We start from the raw sequence: 20817 nt of genomic DNA on the forward strand, positions 1-20817 counted from the left end.
TAAGGGGCTGCTCTTTCAAAACTGAGATGAGGAGAAACTTCTTCACTCAGAGGGTGGTAGGTCTGTGGAATATGCTGCCCCAGGAAGCTGTGGAAGCTACATCATTAGATAAATTTAAAACAGAAATAGACAGTTTCCTCGAAGTAAAGGGAATTAGGGGTTATGGGGAGCGGGCAGGAAATTGGACATGAAGCTGAGTTCGGATCGGTCAATGCCCTGTGGGTGGCGGAGAGGGCCCAGGGGCTATGTGGCCGGGTCCTGCTCCGACTTCTTGTGTTCTTTAGATTTGTGGTTGGGATCAGATCAGCCATGATCTTATTAAATGGCGGAGCAGGCTCGAGGGGCCGATTGGCCTACTCCTGCTCCAATTTCTTATGTTCTTATGTTCTTATGTTTAGGGTGGTGGATGGGGTGCCAATCAAGCGGGCTGCTTTGTCCTGGATGGTATCGAGCTTCTTGAGTGTTATTGGAGCTGCACTCATCCAGGCAAGTGGAGAGTATTCTATCACACTCCTGACTTGTGCCTTGTAGATGGTGGAGAGGCTTTGGGGAGTCAGGAGGTGAGTCACTCGCTGCAGAATACCCAGCCTCTGACCTGCTCTTGTAGCCACAGTATTTATATGGCTGGTCCAGTTAAGTTTCTGGTCAATGGTGACCCTCAGGATGTTGATGGTGGGGGATTTGGCGATGGTAATGCCGTTGAATGTCAAGGGGAGGTGGTTAGACTCTCTCTTGTTGGAGATGGTCATTGCCTGGCACTTGTCTGGCGCGAATGTTACTTGCCACTTATCAGCCCAAGCCTGGATGTTGTCCAGGTCTTGCTGCGAGCAGGCTCGGACTGCTTCATTATTTGAGGGGTTGCGAATGGAACTGAACACTGTGCAATCATCAGCGAACATCCCCATTTCTGTCCTTACGATGGAGGGAAGGTCATTGATGAAGCAGCTGAAGATGGTTGGGCCGAGGACACTGCCCTGAGGAACTCCGGCAGCAATTTCCTGGGGCTGAGATGATTGGCCTCCAACAAGCACTACCATCTTCCTTTGTGCTGGGTATGACTCCAGCCACTGGAGAGTTTTCCCCCTGATTCCCATTGACTTCAATTTTACTAGGGCTCCTTGGTGCCACACTCGGTCAAATGCTGCCTTGATGTCACGGGCAGTTCCTCTCACCTCACCTCTGGAATTCAGCTCTTTTGTCCATGTTTGGACCAAGGCCGTATTGAGCTCTGGAGCCGAGTGGTCCTGGCAGAACCCTAACTGAGCATCGGTGAGCAGGTTATTGGTGAGTAAGTGTAGCTTGATAGCACTGTTGACGACACCTTCCATCACTTTGCTGATGATTGAGAGTAGACTGATGGGGCGGTAATTGGCCGGATTGGATTTATCCTGCTTTTTGTGGACAGGACATACCTGGGCAATTTTCTACATTGTCGGGTAGATGCCAGTGTTGTAGCTGTACTGGAACAGCTTGGCTAGAGGCGCAGCTAGTTCTGGAGCACAAGTCTTCAGCACTACAGCCGGGATGTTGTTGGGCCCATAGCCTTTGCTGGATTCAGTGCACTCAGCCCTTTCTTGATATCACGTGGAGTGAATCGAATTGGCTGAAGACTGGCTTATGTCATGATGGGGATATTGGGAGGAGGCCGAGATAGATCATCCACTCGACATTTCTGGCTGAGGATGGCTGCAAACGCTTCAGCCTTGTCTTTTGCACTCACGTGCTGGACTCCGCCATCATTGAGAATGGGGATGTTTACAGAGCCTCCTCCTCCCGTTAGTTGTTTAATTGTCCACCACCATTGACGACTGGCATGTGGCAGGACTGCAGAGCTTTGATCTGATCCGTTGGTTGTGGAATCGCTTAGCTCTGTCTATAGCATGTTGCTTCCGCTGTTTAACATGCATGTAGTCCTGAGCGGAGGCACTTGAAAGATTGGCAGGTCTCAAAGTAGAAAAGTCACCTCGTCCTGATGGGATATATCCTCGGTTACCGAGGGAAGTTAGGGTAGAAATTACGGAGGCTCTGGCCACAAACTTCCAATCCTCCTTAGATATGGGGACGGTGCCGGAGGACTGGAGGATTTCAAATGTTACACTCCTGTTCACAAAGTGGGGGTGAGAGATAAACCCGGCAATTACAGGCCAGTCAGCCAAACATCAGTGGTGGGGAAACTTATGGAGACAATAATCCCGACAAAATTAATTGGCACTTGGAAAAGTATGGGCTAGTAAATGAAAGTCAGCACGGATTTGTTAAAGGAAAATCATATTTGACGAACTTGATTGAGTTCTTTGATGAAGTAACGGAGAGGGTTGATGAGGGTAGTGCGGTTGATGTTGTGTATATGAACTTTCAAAAGGCATTTGATAAAGTACCACATAATAGGCTTGTTAACAAAATTGAAGCCCATGGAATTAAAGGGACAGTGGTAGCGTGGATACAAAATTGGCTATGGGATAGAAAGCAGAGAGTAGTGGTGAACGGTTGTTTTTCAGACTGGAGGGAAGGACACAGTGGTGGTCTCCAAGGGTCAGTATTAAGACCACTGCTCTTTTTGATAAATATTAATGACCTGGACTCCGGTATCAAGGGTATAATTTCAAAGTTTGCAGATGACACGAAACTTGGAAATGTAGTAAAAAATGTGGAGGATAATAACAGCCTTCAGGAGGACATAGGCAGACTGTTGAAATGGGCAGACACAAGGCAGATGGAATTTAACGCAGATAAGTATGAAGTGATGTACTTTGGTAGGAAGAATGAGGAGGGGTGATAAACAAAATGGCACAATTTTAAAGGGGTACAGGAACAGAGAGACTTGGGGGTGCACATACACAAATCTTTGAAGGTAGCAGGACAAGTTGAGAACGCTGTTAATTAAGCATATGGGATCCTGAGCTATATAAATAGAGGCATAGAGTACAAAAGCAAGAAAGTTATGCTAAACCTTTATAAAACACTGGTTAGGCCTCAGCTGGAGTATTGTGTCCAATTCTGGGCACCACACTTTGGGAAGGATGTCACGGTCTGAGAGAGGGTGCAGAAGAAATTTATTGGAATGGTACCAGGGATGAGGGACTTCAATTATTTGGAGAGACTGGGACAGCTGGGATTGTTCTCCTTCGAGCAGAGAAGGTTAAGGCGAGATTTGATAGAGGTGTTCAAAATCATGAACTGTTTTGATAGAGTAAATAAGGAGAAACTGTTTCCAGTGGCAGAAGGGTCTGTAACCAGAGGACACAGATTTAAGTTGATCGGCAAAAGAGCCAGAGGCGACATGAGGAAACATTTTTTTTTACGCAGCGAGTTGTGATGATCTGGAATACACTGCCTGAAAGGGCGGTGGAAGCAGATTCAATGGTAACTTTCAAAAGGGAATTGGATAAATACTTGAAGGGAAAAAGTTACAGGGCTATGTGGAAAGAGCAGGGGAGTGGGATTAATTGGATAGCTCTTTCAAAGAGCCAGCACGGGCTCGATGGGCTGAATGGCCTCCTCCTGTGTTGTAGCCAATCTAAGATTCGATGAAAATACTGCGGATGCTGGAAATCTGAAATAAAAAGAGAAAATGCTGGAAATATTCATCAAGTCAGGCAGCATCTCTGGAGAAAGAAACAGAGTTAATGTTTCAGGTCAAAGACCTTTCATCAGAACTGGAAGAAGCTAAAGATTTAACAGTTTTTAAGCAAGTACAGAGCCAGGGAATGGGCGGTAGGAAGGGGAGGGAGGGAAAGGCCTGTGATAGGGTGGTGGGCAGGAGTGATTAAATGACAAAAGAGATGATGGTGCAAGGCAAGGAGGGTGATAACGGGACAATTAAAGAAACAAAAGATGGTCCAGAGGAGCTGTAAATGGTAACAGCGGAACGATTACCAGCACTCGCTGTCCGATACAATGGGAGCAGTGGTTATGATCTGAAGTTATTGAAATCATGGTTGAGTCCAGAAGGTTGTAAAGTGCCTAAACGAAAGATGAGGAGCTGTTCCTCGAGCTTCAGTTGAGCTTCATTGGAACAGTGTAAGAGGCCGAGGACAGAGAGGTCAGAGTAGGTGTGGGATGGGGAATTAAAATGGCAAGTGACCGGCAGGTCAGGGTCACACTTGTGGACAGAGCGGAGGTGTTCAGCAAAGCGATCACCCAGTCTGCGTTTGGTCTCCCCAGTGTAGAGGAGACCGCATGTGTGCAGCGGATACAGTATAGTAAATTGAAAGAAGTACAAGTAAATCACTGTTTCACCTGCAGGTTACATCAAGTACAGTTCAATGAAACACATTGGACATAATTACAGTTCATGACACTCGAGGGTGCCTCATTGCATTACACTCAATGCACATTTTTGATAACAGGTACGTTACAGATTCTTTACAGGTTCATTACAGATTCATTACAGTTACATTACATCAATTTGAATTTTACATTCTGCCCGAGGGGGTTTTTCCCTGATTGCAGTCCCTCGGTTTACAATGGCGGGAAGGCTCTAAACGGTTGCCTTTCCCCACATAGCCTTTGCGGCGGCCGCACCCATCCTCAGTGCGTCCCTCAGCACGTAGTCCTGGACCTTGGAATGTGCCAGTCTGCAACACTCGGTCGAGGACAGCTCCTTGTGCTGGAAGACCAGCAAGTTTCGGGCAGACCAAAGGGCGTCTTTCACCGAGTTGATGGTCTTCCAGCAGCAGCTGATGTCCGTCTCAGTGTGCGTCCCCGGGAACAGCCCATAGAGCACAGAATCCTGTGTTACGGAACTGCTCGGGACGAACCTGGACAGATACCACTGCATCTCTCTCCAGACCTTCTTTGCAAAGGCACATTCCAGAAGGAGATGGGTGACGGTCTCGTCTCCACCGCAGCCTCCTCTGGGACAGCGCACGGTGGCGCTGAGTCCGGGAGTGCATGAAGGATCTGACGGGAAGGGCCTTTCTCACCACCAGCCAAGCTAGGTCTTGGTGCTTGTTTGAGAGCTCTGGCGATGAGGCGTTCTGCCAAATGACATTGGCAGTCTGCTCGGGGAACCAACCGACAGGATCCACCATCTCCTTTTCCCGCAGGGTCTCGAGGACGTTACGTGCGGACCACTTGCTGATCGCCTTGTGGTCAAAAGTGTTTTCCTGCACAAACCTTTCCACGAAGGACAGGTGGGGCGGAACGGTCCAACTGGACGGAGCGTTCCGTGGCAGCGTGGCCAGGCCCATCCTTCTCAACACCGGGGACAGGTAGAACCTCAGCACGTAGTGACACTTTGTGTTTGCGTACCAAGGGTCGATGCACAGCTTGATGCAGCCGCACACAAAGGTGGCCATCAGGATGAGGGCCACGTTGGGCACGCCTTTCCCCCCTTTCTCTGGAGATTTGTACATCGTGACCCTGCGGACACGGTCCATTTTTGATCTCCAGACAAAGTGGAAGATGGCTCGGGTGACTGTCGCGGCGCAGGAGCGAGGTATGGGCCAGACCTGCGCCACGTACAGCAACACCGAGAGCACCTCGCACCTGATGACCAGGTTCTTGCCCACGATTGAGAGGGATCGTTGATCCCACAGTCCCAGTTTCTGCTTAACCTTGGAGATATGCTCCTCCCAGTTTTTGGTGCACGCCCCGGCCCCCCCGAACCAGATCCCCAGCACCTTCAGGTAATCCGACCTGACGGTGAAGGGGACAAAGGATCGGTCGGTCCAGTTCCCAAAGAACATGGCCTCGCTCTTGCTACGATTTACCCTGGTCCCCGAGGCCAGTTCGAACTGGTCGCAGATGCTCATCAATCTGCGGACCGAGAGCTGATCCGAGCAAAAGACGACGATGTCATCCGTGTACAGGGAGGCCTTGACCTGAGTGCCTCCGCCGCCTGGGATCGTCACCCCTCTTATGCCCGCATCCCTCCTGATGGACTCGGCAAAGGGTTCGATGCAACACACGAACAAGACGGAGGAGAGAGGACAGCCCTGCCTGACTCCAGATTTGATCGGAAAGCTTTCTGATTCCCACCCGTTGATTGAAACTGCGCTACTGATTTTTGTGTAGAGCAGTTGGATCCAATTGCGGATTCCCTCCCCAAACCCCAATTTGGAGAGCACGTCCATCATGTAGAGTCATAGAGTCATAGAGTTATACAGCACGGATAGAGGCCCTTCGGCCCATTGTGTCCGCGCCGGCCATCAAGCCCAGTCTAATCTAATCCTATATTCCAGCATTTGGTCCGTAGCCTTGTATGCTATGGCATTTCAAGTGCTCATCCAAATGCTTCTTGAATGTTGTGAGGGTTCCTGCCTCCACAACCCTCTCAGGCAGTGAGTTCCAGACTCCAACCACTCTCTGGGTGAAAAAGTTCTTTCTCAAATCCCCTCTAAACCTCCCGCCTTTTACCTTGAATCTATGCCCCCTTGTTATAGAACCCTCAACGAAGGGAAAAAGCTCCTTAGTATCCATCCTATCTATGCCCCTCATAATTTTGTACACCTCAATCATGTCCCCCCTCAGCCTCCTCTGCTCCAAGGAAAACAAACCCAATCTTCCCAGTCTCTCTTCATAGCTGAAGCGCTCCAGCCCTGGTAACATCCTGGTGAATCTCCTCTGCACCCTCTCCAAAGCGATCACATCCTTCCTGTAGTGCGGCGACCAGAACTGCACACAGTACTCCAGCTGTGGCCTAACCAGTGTTTTATACAGCTCCATCATAACCTCCTTGCTCTTATATTCTATGCCTCGGCTAATAAAGGCAAGTATCCCATATGCCTTCTTTACCACCTTATCTACCTGTTCCGCCGCCTTCAGGGATCTGTGAACTTGCACACCAAGATCCCTCTGACCCTCTGTCTTGCCTAGGGTCCTCCCATTCATTGTGTATTCCCTTGCCTTGTTAGTCCCTCCAAAGTGCATCACCTCGCACTTTTCCGGGTTAAATTCCATTTGCCACTGTTCCGCCCATCTGACCAACCCATCTATATCGTCCTGCAGACTGAGGCTATCCTCCTCGCTATTTACCACCCTACCAATTTTTGTATCATCAGCGAACTTACTGATCATACCTTTTACATTCATATCCAAGTCGTTAATGTAGACCACAAACAGCAAGGGACCCAGCACAGATCCCTGTGGTACCCCACTGGCCACAGGCTTCCAGTCACAAAACCAACCTTCGACCATTACCCTCTGCCTTCTGCCACTAAGCCAGTTTTGTATCCAAAGTGCCAAGGCACCCTGGACTCCATGGGCTCGTACCTTCTTGACCAGTCTCCTGTGCAGGACTTTATCGAAGGCCTTACTGAAATCCATGTATACCACATCCACTGCGTTACCCTCATCCACATGCCTAGTCACCCCCTCAAAAAATTCAATCAAATTAGTCAGATATGATCTTCCCTTGACAAAGCCATGTTGACTATCCCTGATTAATCCTTGCTTCTCCAAGTGGAGACTAATTTTGTCCTTCAGAATTTTTTCCAATAATTTTCCTACCACTGATGTTAGGCTCACTGGCCTGTAGTTCCCCGGTTTTTCCCTACTCCCCTTCTTGAATAATGGTACTACATTAGCGGTTCTCCAGTCCTCTGGCACATCCCCTGTGGCCAGAGAGGTTCTGAATATATGTGTTAGAGCCCCCGCAATCTCCTCCTTTGCCTCACACAGTAGCCTGGGATACATTTCGTCCGGGCCTGGGGATTTATCCATTTTTAGGCCTGCTAAAACCGGCAATACCTCCTCCCGCTCGATGTTAATATGTTCGAGTATATCACAGTCCCCCTGCCGTATTTCTATGTCTACGTCGTCCTTCTCTTGGTCCTACGTGTGGGATATTCTGTCAAAGGCCTTCTCCTGGTCCAGGCTGATCAGGCAGGTGTTCACCCCCCTGTCCTGTACGTAGGCAATCGTATCCCTGAGTAGCGCCAGGCTATCAGAGATCTTCCTGCCGGGTACGGCGCAGGTCTGATCGGGGTGGATCACCACCTCCAGGGCTGACTTGACCCGATTGGCGATGACCTTGGACAGAATTTTGTAGTCCACGTTAAGTAGTGAGATGGGTCGCCAATTTTTGATTTCTTCCCTCTCCCCCTTCTGCTTGTAGATGAGGGTGATGATGCCTTTCCTCATGGAGTCTGACATGCTGCCTGCCAGAAGCATACCCCCGTACACTTCCAGCAGGTCTGGGCCTATCCAGTCCCACAGAGCCGAGTACAACTCCATCGGTAAGCCGTCGCTTCGGGAGTCTTACTCTTCTCGAAGGATCGGACGGCCTTTGTCAGTTCGTCCAGAGTTAGCGGGTGATCCAGACTCTCCCGCTTGCTGTCGTCTAGAACCTCCGTGATAGACGACAAGAAGGAGTGGGAGGCCGCGCTGTCTGTGGGCTTCGCGTCGTACAGTCCGGCATAAAAGGATTTGCAGATCCTCAGTATGTCGGGCTGCGAGGATGTGACCGAGCCGTTCTCTTCCTTCAGGCTGCTGATCACAGAGCTCTCTCTGTGCACCTTTTGGAAGAAGAAGCGCGAGCAAGTCTCGTCCTGCTCCACGGAGCGGACTCTGGACCGGAAGATGATCTTGGAGGCCTCGGAGGCAAAGAGCGAGGCTTGCTGGTCCTTCACCTCTCTGAGTTCCTCCCCGACATCGATCCCCATCGACTGCAGCAGGAGAAGATTCTGCATGCTTTTCTGGAGTCGGGACGTTTCCCTCTGCCTCTCTCGCCTTCTGAACACCTTTGAGGATGAAGAACCTCTTGATGTTCGCCTTGATGGCTTCCCACCAGTGCACTGGGGAGTCAAAGAGGGGCTTTACGGTTCTCCAACCTTTGTAATCCCTCGTCAGTTCCTCAATGTTTCCCGGGGTCAACAGTTTCACGTTCAGCTTCCATGTCCCCATGTGATAGACACCGACAGAGGGAGATAAATAAAGGTGAGACTCAGTACAGTACGACAGAGAGACACCAGCAGAGAGGGATAATGTGTGACTGAGTACAGTGAGTAATAGAGACAAACCAACAGAGGGAGTTAGTTAAAAGTGAGACTCAGTATAGTGAGTGATACAAAGAGAATCCAACAGAGGGAGGTAGTTAAAAGTGAGACTCAGTACAGTGAGTGATACATGGAGACACCAAGAGGGGCGACAGATAAAGGTGAGACTGAGTGCAGGAGGTGATAGAGGGAGATAGATAAAGGTGTGACTCAGTACAGTAATTGAAACAGACACCAACAGAGAGAGATAGATAAAGGTGTGAGTGATACAGAGGGAGATAGATCCAGTTGTGTATTGGTAAATATAAAGACACAGAAAGGGAAGAGTTTGATCAAGGTCCTGACCATTCCACCTGTTTAAATGAGGGGTGATGCAGTGCAGTGAACGGTTCTGCACTGTTCTGTGTGATACATGTAAAAAATGAAAGTGTTCAGTAAAAACAGGTTGAGGCACAGTGACTCCCACAGACGGACAGCGAGAGCGAGACAAACAATGCTTGAAGCACATGCTTCAAGTGCAGAGGACTTCTGCACACAGATGTCTTTGTGAATGGAAATCCGTTTCCAGTGGTGTGCCACAGGGCTCAGTGTTGGGTCCCTTGCTGTTTGTGGTATATATTAATGATTTGGACTTGAATGTAAGGGGCATGATTGGCAAATTTGCAGACAACACAAAAATTGGCCGTGTAGTCGATAGTGAAGAGGATAGCTGTAGACTCCAAGAAAATATCAATGGTTTGGTGGAGTGGGCGGAAAAATGGCAAATGGAGTTCAACCCGGAGAAGTGTGAGGTAATGCACTTAGGGAGGGCAAACAGTAAAAGGGAATACGCAGTAAACGGGAATATATTGAGAGGGGTAGAGGAAGTGAGAGATCTTGGAGTGCGTGTGCACAGGTCCCTGAAGGTGGCAGTCCAGGTTGATAAGGTTGTGAAGAAGGCATATGGAATGCTCTCCATTATTAGCCGAGGTATAGAATAAAAAGCAGGGATGTAATGATGGAACTGTATAAAATGCTGGTAAGGCCACAGCTGGAGTATTGAGCGCAGTTCTGGTCACCACATTACAGGAAGGATGTAATTGCTGTGGAGAGAGTGCAAAGAAGTATTACAAGAATGTTGTCAGGGCTTGAAAATTGCAGCTATGAGGAGAGATTGGATAGGCTGGGGTTGTTTTCCTTGGAGCAGAGGAGGCTGAGGGGAGATTTGATTGAGGTGTACAAAATTATGTGGGGCCTAGATAGAGGAGACAGGAAGTACCTGTTTCCCCTAGCGGAGAGTTCAAGAACGAGAGGACATTGATTTAAGATGATTGGCGGAAGGATTAGAGGGGACATGAGGAAAAACTTTTTTACCCAGAGGGTGGTGGGTGTATGGAATTCACTGCCTGAATTGGTGGTAGAGGCAGGGACCCTCAACTCTTTTAAAAAGTACCTGGACCTGCACCTAAAGTGCTGTAAGCTGCAGGGCTACAGACCGGATGCTGGAAGGTGGGATTAGAATGGGCACCTGGTTGTTCTTCGAGCCGGTGCGGACACGATGGGCCGAATGGCCCCTTCTGTGCTGTATCTTTTCCATGGTTCTATTGATGTCACAATGGGAAATGGCTGGGGATGTCAGGATTACAGGAGGAGGAGGTGCTTAAAAGATTGGCAATGCTCAAAGTAGAAAAGTCACCCGGTCCAGATGGGATGCATCCTCGGTTATTGAGGGAAGTTAGGGTGGAAATTGCGTTGGGTCTGGCCACAATCTTCCAATCCTCCTTTAGATATGGGGATGGTGCCGGAGGACTGGAGGATTGCAAATGTTATACCCCTGTTCAAAAAAGGGGAGAGGGATAAACCCAGCAATTGCAGTCAGCCTAACGTCGGTGGTGGGGAAACTTTTAGGGACAACAATCCGGGACAAAATGAATCAGCAGAAGAGCCAGAGGTGACGAGAGGAAACATTTTTTAATGCAGTGAGTTGTAATGATCTGGAATGCACTGCCTGAAAGGGTGGTGGAAGCAGATTCAATAGTAACTTTCAACAGAGAATTAGATAAACACTTGAAGGGAAATAACTTACAGGGCTGTGGGGAAAGAGCAGAGGGAGTGGGATTAATTGGATAGTTCTTTCAAAGAGCCAGCACAGGCATGAGGGGCCGAATGGCCACCTCCTGTGCTGTATCTACTATACTACAAAGGGAACAGGGGGAGATGGAGAGACAAGAGCAGAGGGAAAAGCAGAAAGTGGATGGATACTTCAAAGGAAAAATTTGGCTACGGTGAATTAGCTGGGGAGTGGGACTAATTGGACAGCTCTTTCAAAGAGCCGGCACCGGCTCGATGGGCCCAATGGGCTCCTTCTGTGCTGTTTGATTCTGATTCTATAACAGATGGGGAACAGGGAAAGAGCAACCAAAAAGCAGACGGGTAACAGACAAAGAAGCAGCAGGTTAAAATAAAGCAAGGAACATTGAAATGAGACAATTGAGGTGATTGTAATGAAAGGAAGATCCTTCTTTTCATTAATGCTCCAGTGAGCAATGGAGCTTTGGAGGTGAGTGAGGGCTCCCCTCAGTTTCAGCTCACTGACTCTGTGCACAATGGTTAACAGGGCCCTGGCCTCCACAGGTAGTAGGCCTTATTCCTGGCTCCCAGCAGGAGGTCTCACCTCAGACAGGCCCAGGAAGGAACCACCTGGGTCACTGCACCAGGACAGAAGGCCCTCTCCCCTCACAGACAGACTCACCTTGGACCCTTCCACAGAAGGGGGCTGGGTTTGAGACAGAGAAAGCAGTTACCTGGTAGGTTGGGGGCTTTGGACTGGGAGGAGAAGTCTTTTGACTGACAAGTTTCTGCTCCATCAGGGGAGGCAGATGCACTGGCCCCTCTCTCTCTTACTCCTGGGATGTGCTACTGTAGGCAGGTTGGTGAGTATTACTCTTGATCTCTGTCTTGCTGCACAGGTAATGAAAGTGTATTGGAGGATGGTGTGTGGGAGACCTCTTGCTCTGTGGATTTTTACTGATGTTTTGAATGTGGATTTTTACTGATGGAATCATAGAACCTTACAGCACAGAAAGATTTAAATGACAAGTGGTGCCTGTACAAGTAATGAAAGTATATTGTAGGACAGTGCAAGTGTCTCTCTATCTTTAAACTCTTGGGTTAAATTTGTTAACTCCTGAAAACAGGTGCTGGGATCGCGGTCGGTGATTAACCTTCGCCTGTTGTTTGCGATGCAGGCAGCACGTAACATTCGTGCCACCTGATGATTTATGATTACAGTGAGTCCCCATCCCTGATTCAAAATTAGTTTCCTTGGGATGTCCAGCATGCTATCCTCTTCCTCTACTGTAAATACTGACGCAAAGTAATTAACGTAGTAAAAACAGGCTGAGGTACAGTGACTACCACAGACAGAGACAGTGAGAGAGACAAACATTGCTTGAAGCACAGACACAGAGACCTGTACACACGGACTGCACAGTGTCACAGGGGGAAATGGAAGCAAATGTCGTGATTATAAAGGGAACGGGGGGAGACGGAGAAAAAGAGCAGAGGGAAAAGCAGAAAGTGGATGTATACTTCGAAAGGAAAAATTTGCAGGGCTACGGAGAATTAGCAGGGAGTGGGACTAATTGGATAGATCTTTCAAAGAGTCAGCCCAATGGCCTCCTTCTGTGCTGTTTGATTCTATGACCGATAGGGAACAGGGAAAAAGCAATCAAAAAGCAGATGGATAACAGACAAAGAAGTAGCAGGTTAAAATAAAAGAAAGGAAACTTTTGAAATCAGACAATTGAGGTGAGTTTAATGAAAGGAAGGTGTGAGCAAAGGAGCTTTGCAGGTGATTGAGGGCTCCGTTCAGTTCATTTGCTCACTGCCTGTCTGCACACAATGGTGAAAAGAGCTCTGTCCTCTCCAGGTAGCAGACCTTAGACCTGGCTCCCAGCAGGAGGTCTCACCTCACACAGCCCCGGGAAGGAACAATCTGGGTCACTGCACCAAGACAAAATGCCCTCCCCCCTCACAGACAGACTCAACTTGGACCTTTCCACAGCAGGGGGCTGTTTGAGACAGAGAAAGCAGTTAGCTGGTCGGATAGGGGCTTTGGACTGGGAGGAGAGGACTTTTGACTGACAAGCTTCTGTTATATCAGGGCAGGTAGGTGCACTGACCCCTCTCTCTCTCACTCTTTCTCCTGGGATGTGTTATTGAAGACGGACTGGTGAGTGTAAGCATGTTTAAACTCTTGGTCTCTGTCTCACTGTACAGGTAATGAAAGTGTATTGTAGGATGGTGCGTGCGGGACTCCTTGCTCTAACAGTGATTGAGTGTGTGCGAGACTCCTTGCTCTGTGGATCTTGACCGGAGTTGTGTGTGTGGATTTTGACTGATGGAATCATAGAATCTTATAGGACAGGAGGATTTAAATAACAGGTGATGCAGTGCCCTGAGGAGAAGGGATCTGCACTGTTCTGTGTGGTACAAATGGAGAATAAGAGAGTTCAATAAAAATCCTGGGATGTGCTATTGCAGGCGGGTTGGTGAGTATTAGTGTGTTTAAACTCTGATCTCGGTCTCGCTGCACAGATAATGAAAGTATATTGTAGGATGGTGTGTGCGAGACTCCTTGCTCTGTATTTTTACTGATGAATGCGGATTTTCACTGATGTGAGTGTGGAGATTTACTGATGATGTGAGTGTGGAGATTGAGCACAGAGTTTGGGAAAGACAGAGAGTGAGCCTCGAACGGAGTGAACACATTCAACTGGGAATTTGGTGCATGTGGGAATTAGGTGCAGAGGGGGAAGGAGGTGCTAAGTGATTTAAACCCAAGAACTGCAGATGTTGACTGAGCGGAGCATAAAGGGAGACGCAGGAGGAATCAAAACAAGGCAAGGAGGCGCGCCGAGGGCAGGTCAGTAAGTATTTAGTTCATTGGTTAGTGTTTTTTAGTGGTTGGTTCGTGTTTTACTGTCAGATAAACAGTAAAGTGCCTTAAAGCTAAAGAAACAGTTTACGTGGCAGGACAGCTGGGGCCCGTCCCATGCACATCCTGTGCCATGTGGGAACTCCAGAACGCACTTTGTGTCCTGGAAAACCACATGTACAGGAAGTGCCGCCATCTGCTGGAGTTCAAGCTCAGGGCTTCTGAGTTTGAGGGGCGGCTGGCGTCACTACAGTGAATGCGGGAAGCTGAGAGTTTTGTGGATCGCACGTTTCAGGAGGTGGTCACCCCCCAGCTGCAGAGAGTTCAGGTGGAGAGGGAGTGGGTGTCCACCGGACAGACAAGAAGGAACAGACAGGCCGTGCAGGAGTCCCCTGGGAGTGTGGCACTCACAAATTGGTATTCAGTGTTGAGTCCCAGTGAGGGTGTTGACACCATGGGGGAGTGCAGTCTGGAGCAAATCCACGGCACCGTGGGAGACTCGGCTGCACAGGGTCGGGGGGAGGGGGGGCACAAGAAATGCAGCTGTTATAGAGGATTCGAAAGTCCGGGGGATAGACAGGCATTTCTGCAACCGGCGACGTGAGTCCCACATGGTGTGTTGCCTCCCTGGTGCCAGGGTAAAGGACATCACTGAGAGGGTGCGGAACATTTTGAGGGGGGGCAGGGGAACAGCCAGAAGTCGTGGTCTATGTGGGAACCAATGACATAGGAAGGAAAGGGGTTGAGGTTCTGCAGCGTTTCAGGAGCTAGGGAGGAAGTTAAAAAGCAGGACCTCAAAGATAGTAATTTCTGGATTACTCCCAGTGTCTCGTGCTGGTGAGTGTAGGAATAGTAGGATAAGACAAGTTAATGCGTGGCTGGAGCAATGGTGCAGGAGAGAGGGCTTCAGGTTCCTGGGGCATTGGGACCAGTTCTGTAGGAGGGATCTGTTCAAGATGGACGGGTGACACCTCAACAGAACTGGGACCAGTGTCCTCATGGGGAGCTTAACTCGTGCTGTGGGGGAGGTTTAATATAATATAATTGGAATATAATGTGGGAAAATGTGAAGTCATCCACTTTGGGAGGAAAAATAAAAAAGCAAAATATTATTTGAATGGAGAAATACTACAAAATGCTGTGGTACAGTGGGATCTGGGTGTCCTCGTACATGACACACAAAAAGTCAACATACAGGTGCAGCAGGTAATCCGGAAGGCAAACGGACTATTGGCCTTTATTTCTCGGGGGATGGAGTATAAAAGCAGGGAAGTCATGCTACAACTGTACAGGGTGCTGGTGAGACCACACCTGGAGTACTGCGTACAGTTCTGGTGCCCTTATTTAAGGAAGGACATACTTGCATTGGAGGCAGTTCAGAGAAGGTTCACGAGGTTGATTCCGGGTATGGAAGGGTTGTCTTATGAGGAAAAATTGAACAGGTTGGGTCTATACTCATTGGAATTCAGAAGAATGTGAGGAGATCTTCTTGAAACATACAAGATTCTGAGGGGACTCGATAGGGTAGATGCTGAGAGGATGTTACCCCTCATGGGGGAATCTAAAACCAGGGGGCATAGTCTCAGAATAAGGGGTGACCGGTTTAGACTGAAATGAAGTGGAATTTCTTCTCCCAGAGGATCGTGAATCTTTGGAATTCTTTACCCCAAAAAGCTGTGGAGGCTGAGTCATTGAATACATTCAAGGCTGAGTCAGACAAATTTTTAATCAGCAAGGGAGTCAAAGGATATGGGGAAAGGGCGGGAAAGTGGAGTTGAGGTAAAAATCAGATCAGGCATGGTCTCATTAAATGGTGGAGTCGGCTCGAGGGGCCGAATGGCCTACTCCTGCTCCTATCTCGATGGTCTTATGGTGAAAACTAATTTGGCTGGGGAATGGGCACCAGGAGGAAATATTTGAGAGGAGAAACAAGATGCACAGAGGACTGGGAGGGACAAGTAGCACTCGATTAAAGAATTGTTCAGAAATAGGGATCAGTCAGGGGGAAAATGCGAGGCAGTTTAAGATGAGATTGTGGGAGTACCTTCATCACACGGACTGCAGCGGTTCAAGAAGGCGGCTCACCACCACCAGCAACACCCACATTCCATGAACGAATCAGAAAAAAGATTGGAGTGCATTTGCGTAAATGCACGTAGTGTGGTAAATAAGGTTGGTGAGCTGCAGGCTCAAGTCGCCACATGGGACAATGATATAGTGGCAATAACAGAGACCTGGCTCAAAGAAGGGGAGGATTACGTACTTAATATTCCTGGCTACAAGGTATTCAGGAGAAAGAGGGAAGGATAGAAAGGAGGGGGGACTAGCAGTGTTGATCAAAGAAACTGTTATAGCACTGGAAAGGGATGATGTTGTTGAGGGGTCAAAGACAGAATCTATTTGGTTAGAATTAAGGGACAATAGAGGAACTATTATGTTACTGGGTGTACACTGCAGGCCACCAAATAGTGGGGAGGAGAGAGAGGAGAACATTTGCAGGCAAATTACAGAAAGATGCAAGAACTATAGGGCAGTAATAATGGGGGACTTCAATTATCCTAATATAGATTGGGATAGTAACAGTATAAAGGGCAAAGAGGGGGAGGAATTCCTGAAATGTGTTCCAGAGAGCTTTCTGGAAGTGTGTTTCCAGCCCAACCAGGAAGGAAACAGTGCTGGACCTAGTTCTGGGGAATGAAGTGGGGCAGGTAGAGCATGTTTCAGTGGGGGAGCATTTGGGGAACAGTGATCATAATGTCATTAGGTTTAGAATAGTAATGGAAAAGGACAAGGAACAATCAAATGTGAAAATGCTTAACTGGAGAAGGGCAAATTTCAGTCAGTTAAAAGAGATCATGCCCAGGTGGAGTGGAATCAAAAATCGGCAGGCAAAACGGTAATTGAACGATGGGAGGCCAGTAAGGAGAAGTCTGTTCGAGTGCAGAGTAGACACATCCCAATGAGGGGAAAAGGGCGTTACAAAGCTAGAGCTCCCTGAATGACTAAAGATATCGAGATTAAAATGAAACATAAAAAGGAGGCTTATGATGAATGTAAGGTTCATAATACAGTAGAGAACCAGGCTGAATAATGGAAGTACAGTGGAGACCTTGTTTAAAATAAAGGGAATAATAGGGGCAAAGAGAGAGGATGAGAATAGATTAGAGGCTAATATAAAAGGGAACCCAAAAGTCTTTCATAAACACACGAATAGTAAAAGGGTAGTCAAAGGAGATCTTCTTGTGCAGGCAGAGGATATGGCTGAGGTACTAAATGAATACTTTGCATCGGTCTTCACTAGAGAAGAGGATGCTGCCATTGTACCAGTAAAGGAGGAGGTGGTAGTGATGTTGGACAGGATAAAAATAGATAAAGAGGAGATACTTAAAAGATTGGCAGGGCTCAAAGTAGAAAAGTCACCTGGTCCAGATGGGATGCAATCCAGGTTACTGAGGGAAGTAAGGGTAGAAATTACAGAGGCTCTGGCCACAATCTTCTAATCCTCCTTCGATACGGGGATGGTGCTGGAGGATTGCAAATGTTACACCCCTGTTCAAAAAAGGGGCGAGGTATAAACCCGGCAATTCCAGGCAATCAGCCCAACATCGGTGGTGAGGAAACTTTGAGGCAAAAATCCAGACAAAATAAATTGGCACTTGGAAGAGTATGGGCTAATAAATGAAAGTCAGCATGGATTTGTTGAAGGAAAATCGAGTTTGACTAACTTGATTGAGTTCTTTGATGAAGTAACGGAGAGGGTTGATATTGTGTTTATGGACTTTAAAAGGCAATTGATAAAGTACCGCATAATTGACTTGTTAGCAAAATTAAAGCCCATGCGATTAAAACGACAGTGGCAGCATGGATATAAACTTGGCTATGGGATAGAAAGCAGAGAGTACTGGTGACCGGTTATTTTTCAGACTGGAGGGAAGTATAGAGTGGTGTTCCCCAGGGGTCAGTATTCGGACCACTGCTATTTTTAATATATATTAGTGACCTGGACTTGGATCTAGAGGGTATAATTTCAAAGTTTGCAGATGACACAAAACTCGGAAAAGTAGTAAACAATGTGGAGGATAGTAACAGACTTCAGGGGGACGTAGACAGACTGGTGAAATGGGCAGACACATGGCAGTGAAATTTACTGCAGAGAAGTGTGAAGTGATGCATTTTGGTAAGAAGAATAAGGAGAGGCAATATAAACTAAATGGTACAATTTTAAAGGGGGTGCAGGAACAGAGAGAACTGGGGGTGTATATACATTAACCTTTGAAGGTGACAGGACAAGTTGAGAAGGCTCTTAATCAAGTCCAGGATCCCATATGCTTTATTAAGAGCATAGAGTACAAAAGCAAGGAAGTTAAGTTAAACCTTTATAAAACACTGGTTAGGCCTCAACTGGAGTATTGTGTTCAATTCTGGGCACCGCACTTCAGGAAGGATGGAAAGGCCTTAGGGTTCAAAAGAGATTTACTAGAATGGAACCAGGGATGAGGGACTTCAGTGATGTGGAGAGACTGAAGAAGCTTGGGTTGTTCTCCTTGGAGCAGAGAAGGCGAAGGGGAGATTTGTTAGAGGTGCTCAATATCATGAACGGTTTTGACAGAGTAAATATGAGAAACTGTTTCCAGAGGCAGAAGGGTCAGTCACGAGTGGGTACAGAGATAAAATGATTGGCAAAAGAACCAGAGGCGACATGAGGAAACATTTTTTTATGCAGCCAGTTGTAATGATCTGGAATACACTGCCTGAAAGGGTGGATGAAGCAGATTCAATTGTAACTTTCAAAAGGGAATTGGATAAATACTTGACTTGGAAAAAAATTGACAGGGCCATGGGGAAAGACCACTGCATCGCTGCAGTATTTTCTCTGAGTATGTTATCGGATACATGTTACAATACAGGAGCAAAATTAATCTCTGAGCATTAGCACATTGTGAGTGAAGAGGTAGTGAATGCTGTCAAGTGGCACTGTGAGGCGACATAAGGCATACTTACCTGGCAGGGGAGAATCTGTGATCCTGAAGGTGGATCTCCCAGGATGAGGCTAGCCCATTGCACGCGGGGTGCGCTGACGCCTGCGATGTCCCCAAATGCGGGATACTTAACTGCAAAATTTGTGGTAGTGGGGGACTGCGTTCGGGCTCTCCCCTGCATTGAAACTAAAAGTTTGATTTTCGATCCAGTAGTCCACCAATCGGATGGGAGGTGTTGTTTGTGTGTGTGTATGTGTGTGTGTGTGTGTGTGTACGTTGTGTCAGTCAGTGAGTCTCTCTCTCACTCAGAGGCTGCTGTGGAGGGAAAGCTTTTTAAAAAGAACTTTCATATTGAAAGAAAGATATGTCTGAAGCTGCTGGGCCCTGTCCATTGTCACATTAATGGCAGGGCGGGGCAGGACTGCTTTGACCAGGAGACCTGTTTTCTGGGTCGGAGGTGTGACATTCCAGTGGACCTGCTTTGTGCTGATTTCCCTCCCTCCCGTCCTTCTGAACACCTTTGCCGTTTTATCGAGGGCCAAAAGCCTGTGAAAGGGAAGGACCGGCCGGCCGTTTCCCTGCTGGTCGGTGCTGCCATTGGGGCCGGCGTGCATGTTCTCAGCCTCATGTACAGGTTCCTCAGGGAGGTTGAGGCAGGTCTAGTGGTTAGGACTGTAGGGTGCTTTGGGGTTGTTCTCACCCTATTGATCGGTGCAGATATCTGGTCCCCGGTCTAGCCAAGGAACACTTATACCTCACGGACCGGGGGTTCAGGAAGACAGGACTTTTGCTAACGCACCCGGTGATGGATCACGTAGCCGAATAGCACAGAGAACACACAAACTCGGTGTTTGAATTTAATTGGAATGTTGGTTTTATTATTCCATCAACACGAAGAAAATAACGATAAAAACGGTCCTACACAGTACATTGAGTTACACACACCCACTACAGGACCTTATCCCGCTGAACAATATGAAAGTTCTTTTTAAAAAGCTTTCCCTCCACAGCAGCCTCTGAGTGAGAGAGAGGCTGGTGGGGACCCTGGAGACACCTATCACACACACACACACACGTATGGTTGGGGCTCACCATTCCTTTGCACTGTTCGGTCTGGCTGACCGGTTCTCTCACATTGGTTTCGTTGGAAGCTGCTCTCCTCCCTGGAGAGCTCAGGTGAAAAAAAAGAGCGAGCAGGAACTAAGAGAGAGAGAGAGAGAGAGAGAGAAAGAGCTGGAAAAGGGATAAGAGCTAAGAAGCAAGAGAGCAAGAACCAGAGACAGCAAACAAGCGCAAAAAACAAGAGACCAAAAGCAAGAGAGCAAACAAGAGAGAGAGGTTTCGAACTTCCACTAAAAGACCCTTCTCTTACAATAGTTTTCGTTGTTAAATGAGGCGCTCCATGTCTGTTTAACAGTTCTTACAAAGTTGTTAAGAGTCTTTAATGGCTTTTGATGGTCTCTCATCATGTTGCAATTGCTTCTCTCGATGGGCCATTGTTCTTGGAATTCATTCCGATCGTCGAGCACTTGCCACACAAGGCTCCCTTTTCACCCCACGTCCTCGCTGTCGATTGGTTTTGCATCAGAACCGAGGCCATGTCTGGAGCAGTTGCCTCTCTCAATGACCGACTGCCTCTCGAATTAGTGCTGATCATTGACCACCTGCTGTAGGTTTTGCATTGAAACAGAGACTGGTGACGTCTCACCTATCCTTCCATCTTAGGATTTTGGTCAATGGCCAAAGTTTTCCAAACTCGGAAGAGGAGGAATTCCCAGAATTCTTACAGGACGCAACCTTTCAAACTCGTTGAGACCTGGGTTCGAATCCCGGTCGGGGGGAGCGACTTTCTGGTGCAGATTAATTGGCACCATCAAAGAAAGTCTCCTTTCCTGAGCGCGATGCTCCACCCTCACCACCACCGCCTTTTCCTCTCCTTGACAGACAGACAGAGAGTTCAGGAGCACGCACACTTTAATCT

At 47.9% G+C, this 20817-nt stretch overlaps 1 non-coding gene across 1 annotated transcript; it reads left to right on the forward strand.

Moving 5' to 3' along the window:
* The first annotated feature begins 18850 nt into the window (after nucleotides 1–18850).
* Nucleotides 18851–19014, forward strand: LOC137325666 (U1 spliceosomal RNA). The gene has a single exon (XR_010963912.1). It is a non-coding gene; the product is annotated as a U1 spliceosomal RNA (small nuclear RNA).
* The last annotated feature ends 1803 nt before the right edge of the window (nucleotides 19015–20817 follow it).

This window comes from Heptranchias perlo, chromosome 9 (genome assembly GCF_035084215.1).
Source record: "Heptranchias perlo isolate sHepPer1 chromosome 9, sHepPer1.hap1, whole genome shotgun sequence".
Taxonomy (NCBI): Eukaryota; Metazoa; Chordata; class Chondrichthyes; order Hexanchiformes; family Hexanchidae; genus Heptranchias; species Heptranchias perlo.